Source organism: Enhydra lutris, unplaced genomic scaffold (genome assembly GCF_002288905.1).
Source record: "Enhydra lutris kenyoni isolate GAN:26980312 unplaced genomic scaffold, ASM228890v2 scaffoldscaffold7, whole genome shotgun sequence".
Classification (NCBI taxonomy): Eukaryota; Metazoa; Chordata; class Mammalia; order Carnivora; family Mustelidae; genus Enhydra; species Enhydra lutris.
The window spans coordinates 41,980,243-41,988,172 of record NW_019154091.1 but is presented as its reverse complement, the minus strand read 5'-3'; the positions used below and the strand labels follow the sequence as shown (position 1 = coordinate 41,988,172).

The 7,930-nt window shown below is 41.4% G+C and overlaps 1 protein-coding gene across 1 annotated transcript in view; it reads left to right on the top strand.

Annotated features, from left to right (window-relative positions):
• The first annotated feature begins 913 nt into the window (after positions 1 to 913).
• LOC111142113 (epidermal growth factor receptor pathway substrate 8) overlaps positions 914 to 7,930 on the top strand; it is a 185,037-nt gene continuing 178,020 nt past the window's right edge. Inside the window, exon 1 of the mRNA XM_022495081.1 lies at positions 914 to 980. The gene's annotated coding sequence lies outside the window, so the exon portion shown is untranslated. The remainder of the gene's footprint in view (positions 981 to 7,930) is intronic.

The window sequence follows — 7,930 nt, the reverse complement described above, 5'->3', positions numbered from 1 at the left end:
GGAGGAGGCAAGGATTAGGAGGTTTAAGTTGGGAGAGGGATTAAGTGAAAGAAGTCTCCACTGCAAACCACATCAGGCTCTTGGCAAGAACTACGTGAAGAATGGGATCTAAGGCAGGCTTGCGAAGCGGGTCTGGGCTTGCTGGCTGGAGCTAAGGACCGCATGGAGGTCCTTGGGTGCCACCAGTTGATGGCATGAATTGAAACAAAAAAGCGCAGAGCGACAAAAGGGGGAAAATAGGCTGCAGGACCGAGAGAAGGAAGACGAAGGCTAGCGGGTCGTTGGGCTCGGCGAGCTTTGCGCCCAGGAGTTGTGCTCCAGGACCCGGGGCGCTGTAACTGGGCGCTCCCATGGCCAGGGGCATCAACCTTGCCCCGGGGTGAACCTTTCCACATGCTCTGTTCCCCTTCCCGCGTATCCCAGCTGCTAGTCGGTCCTGCTAGGGCACTTCTCGAAACCTGTCCGTAGCTAGGAACCCTGGCCCGACTTTGATGGCCTTGATAATTTAGCCCGGCGCCCTGACCTCTTTTCTCCGCCCCACTCCCACCCACTCGGCCCCACCGGTTCGCCCGCAGCGCTGGGGTCGGCCAGATACTCCGCGGCTCGGCTGCCGCCAAGACCCGGAGAGTGGAGCCAGCTCCAGCCGTGCCGGGGGCGCGCGCGCGCGTTCTCGCTCCCTGCTAGCAGGGGTAGTGAGCATGCGCAGCGCGCGGCTGGCTTTGGCGGCGAGCGGGTGAGCGGGCGGGCAGCTCCAGACTTCACAGGCGGCGGCGGGCGCGGCGGTCTTGCCCAGCGCGAGACCCGCGCTGTGCTCGCCCGGGAGATCGCTGCTCTCCAGCCGGGCGCCGACCGCCGCTTTGAGGCTCGCGGGGGATTGGAAGGGCGTGGTCCCGGTCGGGGGCTTTCTCCCGGCCGCCGCCTGCCTCGTCCCGCCTCGAGGCGCCTCCGGGGAAAGCCACGGCCCCGAGGGCGGATCCGAGGTAAGAGCCCCTCGGGCGAAAGGCGCCGGCCGGGGGTCCAGCTGTTTGAACTAAGACTGGATTTTAAAAATCCGCCTTTGTGTGCTCGGATGGAGCGGTGCCAGGCGCCGCGTCCGCTTCCATTCACTTTGACCGCTTTCAACTGGTGTCGGGAGCCAGGTGTGCCAGGGCGCTGCTGCCGGAGCGCGTCGGTACGCCGGGCCGTGGAGCGCCGCCGAGCGGGTGCCGACCTTCGGCCGCCGGCCGCCCCGCGCCGCCCGCGGAGCCCGAGGCTCTGGGAGGGGTGGGCAGAGAAGATCCTCAGTGTCCTTGTAATATTTCCTGGTAACCTGAGCTTCCGCACATATACACCTGCGCCTGTCTGGTCCGTGGGGCGACTACGAAAGCGGTGTTCTCACGGCGTATTTTAGGCTCGGGGTTTCGAGAGCTACCCTCCCCACGCTCAGATGGAGGGGGTCTTTTCAGATGGATAGTTTGGGGCAAGCTCCCACCATCGCATACCCTCTCAAATTAAGATAGCTCGTTGTTTTTGAACAGTTGTCACTCCCGATTCCTGTTGACTTTCCGTTCTTAGTTTGTTCCACTTTAATCCCCATTTTACTTTTGGAAGATGGCCTTTCTGGTGTCTTTGTCAACTAATGCCTTTGGAGTTAATTTCTCCGCGTATGAAGAGCCGGTTCGCCTCTCCTGTGGTCACTCTTCTTTCTTTTCAAGGATTATCTGTGTGCAGAAATCTTTGCACGGATCGTTCTCTTCCTTTGCATTGTTTCTCAAATCCTTCCTTTCCCGTAGACCCATAGTACTGCTGGAATCTCTTTGGGGGTAGGACGCCTGTGGTATTAGGATTTGAAGACCATAGACATCTAGGGCGGTAGAGCATTAAGAATTGGAATTCTCCTTTACAAAATGTATTTTAATGAAATGCATTACCGCATTTCTTTTGAAGATTTCATTTTTTTGTCTCATAAGAGTAATAGTAATATTTTAAGAGTACAGATAAAACTTGGTTTCAGATGCATATGAACAACTTGATTTTGGCTTTGTTATTCTTTTGCGAGATAGGAGAATTAGGATTCCCAGAAGACTTTACACACACATGCGTATGGAAATACACAGGAACAGCAAGGTAGTTGTGTTGTGTGTAGCTTCTAATTTATTTGTACCGAGAGGATACCATTCTGAAGGGACTTAGGTTTTGCAAACGGTGCACTAAATGTAGATCGTGTGGACATTGAAATTAAAGTCAGTGTCATCCTGTCTCATAGATTTCCAGTTTGGAATCGGAGTTCTTCAGTTAGATTGTTATAGTTCTTAAGTTGCTAGTGTGAAAAAATTTTGGTCATGGGTTCACACTTTGACGTATAATTAGAAAAATAATGCACTTTATACAATTGCCACTAAAGGGTATCACAAATGTAATAACATTTTATAGAAAGCCTTTAGTGCAGAATTCATAGATTAAAGCTTTTTAAAATTCCACAAATCATTCAATCCACAGCAGAAAAAAAAAAAAGAAAACTTTTAATTCCACTATTCTGAAATAACCACTGTTCACAATATTTGGTACCTTCTCTTTGAAGTCTTTTTTCTTCCCACTTTCCAATGCCATTGAATATCAGTAAGTAGTAATTTTCAGCCTTTTATTAATGATGGGATAATACTTGAAGTTGAATTTGGGGTGATTCTTCAGCATGGTTTATTCTGCATTGTTTTCTATTAGGAGTCTAATGTCTAATTTTGAACCCTTTGCTTGTTTCAGGTCAAATGAAAATATTTCATTTTGTTTTCATTTCTGATTTTTTCCTCTTTTTAATTTTTTACCTACGCTGATACTTTTCAGTTATCAGTCCTTTTCCATGCTATAACATAGGCTTTGTATCTTTGCTTTCAGTTTTTGATAGACGCCAAATGCTAGACCCTTCCTTTTCTTGAGCTATGCTGCATACATGTTCACTCACTGCTTTTTATTTTTCTGCTGACTCTATTCTTTTCTTCATTTACCTATTTTAAAATTCTGCAGGAGCTCACTAAAACCATGGTTTGTATAGGAGAATATGGTATCCACAATAAAAGATGATAGTTTTTCTCAAGGTCACTCGTTAAATGCTTAAAGTTTTGCTGGGTGAGTATTTTAGCACTGATTTCATTTATGTAAAATTTAAGTTAACTTTGGTGAGTTGTATTAAACAGATTTGGATCATCACAAAACAACCTAAGTTAATGATAGGTTACAAACTTTCAGACATCTGCAATGGTATGTAAGGGGGAAAGTGGAATTTTAGTTAAAGTGCTTTAGCTATAGTACATCCCTGCTGGGAATTACTGCATGAAATTGTTTGCAGCTGTTAGTGATTGAAAATATTTTCTTAAGGAAAATTCTGTAACAACATAGTTGTCAACATTTTAACTTTAATGTATGCAGGGAAGGTGTTCGGTGTTTCAGTACAGCCTCTGCAGTGTTTTCTAAAGATTTTATTTTTATTTATTTATTTGACAGAGAGAGGGATCACAAGTAGGCAGAGAGGCCTGGATGGAGGGAGGGTGTGTGGAGCAGGCTCCCTGCTGAGCTGAGAGCTGGACGGGATCGATGTGGGGCTTGATCCCCAGGACCCTGAGATCATGACCTGAGCCGAAAGCAGAGGCTTAACCCACTTAGCCACCCAGCCACCCCTCTGCAGTGTTTTCTAGATATATTCTTAGATAATATTTAAAAAAATATATTTTCCTTTTAGACCAGTTCTAGATTTACAGAAAAATTATAAAGATAGGGCAGTGACTTCTCATATACTCTGTTACCCAATTTCCTCTCTTATTACATCTTACATTAGTATTTGTGATAATTAACGAAGCAGTATTGGTATGTCATTACTAACTGAGATTCACACTTTATTTAGGTTTCCTCAGTGTTTATCGGATGTCCTTTTTCTGTTTCAGGACTCTACCATCTTAGATACCATATTACACTTTAGTTGTCATGTCTCCTTATGGTCCTTTTGGCTGTGACAGCTTGGTAGACCTTGTTTTTTTTTTTTTGTTTTTGTTTTTGTTTTTGTTTTTTTAAAGATTTTATTTATTTATTTGACAGAGAGAGATCACAGGTAGGCAGAGAGGCAGGCAGAGAGAGGAGGAAGCAGGCTTCCCGTTGAGCAGCCTGATGCGGGGCTTGATCCCAGGACCCTGAGATCATGACCCAAGCCGAAGGCAGAGGCTTTAACCCACTGAACCACCCAGGCGCCCCAGTAGACCTTGTTTTTGATGACCTTCACGGTTGTGAGGAGTATTGATGAGATATTGGGTAGAATGACCTTCTACTGGAATTAGTGTGACTTTGTTGCCTTGATCAGACTGGGCTTTTAGTTTTTTGAAAGGAAGATCACAGAAGTAAAATGCTGTTTTTATTACATCATATAAAAGGTACGAGCTATCAACATGACTTATCACTGTTGATAATGATCTTGATCGCCTGCCTGAGTTAGTGTTTGGTAGGTTTCTACCCTGAAAAGTTACTCTTCTTTTTATGCTGTACTTTTAGAAGAAAGTCATCTTGCACAGTACACATTTAAGGAGTGGATAGTTTTACTTTTCCTCCCTGAGGGTGGGGTATCTATATAAATTATTTAGAATTCTTCTGCATGGCAGATTTTTCTTTTCTCCCCATTTGTGTATTTACTCAGTCATTTACTTATATTGGTCTGTAGTCATGGATATACATTATATACTTTTGGTTATAATCCAGTACTACTTTATTTTGTTGCTCAAGTTGTTTCAGCTTTGGCCTTTGGGAGCTCCTTCAGTTGGCTCTTGTGTCCCTTTGACATGTCTCCATCAATGTGAGGTGTTTTTTTTTGTTTTTTGTTAATAATTTCCTTACTTTCTGACATTAAAAGATGTTCCAGGCTCATTTTTTATATTTCCATTACCTGTCCCAGTCCCAGAATCAGCCAGAAAGAATCTGTTTGATCTTCTTGGGAAATAATATTAGAAACCAAGATTTGGGTGCTAGGTTCTTGTTGCTACTGGGGTGTCATTGCCTCTAGATCCTCTTATCTACAGAACAGGAAACATATGTATGTATGCAAAGCCTGTATATACACCTATCTATACATATTTCTCTACATAATCATATGTATCCATGTTAAGCGAAATATGAGTTCATATGGATATCTACAACTTTACCTACCCTGTTACCACTTGTGTCATTCTGGCCTTCTTTTGTTTATCTGTAAACCCATCCCAATCATGAAAAGAAACCTGGCTCCCACCACCTGTCATCCATTTACTTAATTGTCAATCCTTTTATATACTTATACCAGTACTGAAATTGCTAACTTGTGTTCTCTTTGCAGAGAGTGGGAAACAACTTTGTCAACTAGAGTACAGTTCTTATGTACAATTACTTTTGGTTTTAGTTTAGATTCCATTCCTTTTTCCCCATCCCACTTAGTGAGATAGTTGCATGCATTAATAATAGTGTCAGATCCTTTTGTCACAATTTTTGTTCCATTCTGGGATCCTTCTGACCTTCTAAATGATTTTTTAAAAGTTCGCATACACTGAAGTTCTCTCTTTGTCCTGTAAAGTTCTCGGGGTTTTGAAAAATGCATCATTTCATGTATCCTTTATTATAGTATCAAAGTATCATACATTAAAAAAAAAAAAAGAAATCTGTGCTTCATATATCACTTCCTTAATCCCCCCTCTCCTTTTTCCCCCTCCCCCACAACCACTGATTATTTTTTTTTAAATTGTCCCTATAGTTTTGCCTTTTCTGGACATCATATAATGGGAATCATACAGCCTTGTCACACTGGTTTCTTTCACTTATGAATATGCATTTAAGGTTCATTATGTCTTACTGTGATTTGATAGCTCATTTCTTTTTATTACTTGGTAATTTTGCAATTTATGGGTGTTATCACAGTTTGTGTATCTATTCATTTATCGATGGACATCTTTGTTACTTCCAGTTTTGTGCAACTATAGACGAAGCTGCTACAAATATTCATGGGCAAGTTTTTGTGTAGACACAAGATTTCACATTATTTGGGTAAATACCTAGGAACATGATTGCTGGATCATATGATAAGGTTATTGTTAGCTTTATATGATTTTGCCAAACTGTTTTCCAGAGTGCCTGTGCCATTTTCATTCCCATCAGCAATTAACGCAAGCTCCTGTTTCTTCTCCTTGTCAATTTTGGATATTGTCAGTTTTATGGATTTTATGTATTCTAGTAGGTATAGTAATATCTCATTATTGCTTTAATTTGCCATTCCCTAATGACATTTAATGTTAAACATCTTTTCATATGCTGTTGTATTCTGTATATTTTCCTTGGGGAGTTATCTGTTCTGAACTTTTGCCCATTTGTTAATAGGGTTGTCAGTTTTCTTATTGTTTTAAGAATTCTTTATATCTTTTTCATACCATCATTTTATCAGATATGTATTTTGCTGATACTTTCTTCTAGTCTGGCTTTTCTTTTTATTCTCTTAGCAGTGTCTTTTCAGGGCAAATGTTTTTTTTTTTTTTTCTTTTAAAGATTCCACCTATTTACTTGACAGAGATCACAAGTAGACAGAGAGGCAGGCAGAGAGAGAGAGACAGAGGAGGAAGCAGGCTCCCTGCCGAGCAGAGAGCCTGACGTGGGGCTCGATCACAGGACCCTGGGATCATGACCTGAGCCGAAGGCAGAGGCCCCAACCCACTGAGCCACCCAGGCGCCCCGCAGGGCAAATGTTTTTAATTTTAATAAAATCCAACTTGTCAATTTCATGGATAAACTTTTGGTGTTGCATTTTAAAAACTCATTGCCAAATTCAAGACCATCTAGATTTTATCATTTTTTTTTAGGAGTTTTATAATTTTACTGTTAGGTCTTTGATCCATTTTTAGTTAATTTTTATGAAAAGTGCAAAGTCTGTGTCTAGATTCTCTTTTTTCAGTTGTACCAGTACCAAGTAAATGAGATTTTTAAGTCAACTAGATTATAAATTGGGATTAGGATTGAAAAGAAAGTGTTTTTATTTGATTTTTAAAAGCCTTCTGCAAAATTGCTTAAAGAAAACAGTTGAGAAATGACTTGGAACCTAAAATGTAGTAATACATATAGACTGTGTGTTGAGATTAGTTCCTGGGCATTTGTGGAAGATGGAATTTTTTTTTTTTAATAAAAGATTTTATTTGTTTTTTATTTTAAAAATATTTATTTATTTATTTATTTGATAGCACAAGGAGGAGGGAGAGGGAGAAGCAGGCTCCACACTAAGCAGGGAGCCTGATGCTGGGCTCTATCCCAGGACCCTGGGATCATGACGTGAGCCAAAGGCAGATAGACAGTTAACCGACTGAGCCACCCAGGTGCCCAGAAGATGGAATTGTTAATACAGAGTGATATCTATCAATTCTTTCAGATCTAACCATAAGAAATGATTATTAAGGTTTTCTTTTTCACAAAGAGGATCTGAAATAAGGGTATTGCAAGGTGTATGCTGAGAAGAGGCAGATGATGTATTTACCATCTAGAAACTTGATATGTAACTCTATGGTCTTGACTCTTATCCCATGCCACTCTTCTTGCCAGAAAGAAGTAGCTTTTTTTTAAAGTACCTTTCTTTTGATATGTCAGTAACACAGTTAATGACATTGGGACCAGAATTTTTAATATTGTTATGCTACAGATAGAACCATTAGCTTCCAAAAAGAATCTAGTGAGATTTGACATAGTGAAAGTAGCAGCTTTGGTGTGGCAGGTGTTACATACATTATCTTTTTAAACTCTTACAAAAGCTCTTTAAGGCAGTTCTCCTTATTTCCATATTACAGGTAAGAAATGTGTTCAGAAAGATAAAGTGACTTGTTGGTGATCCATATGGGGAGAAAGGGACAGAGTTTGGATGGGAACTTTGATCTTTTTGATTCCAAAACTTTCCAGTTGGTTGTGTGATCTC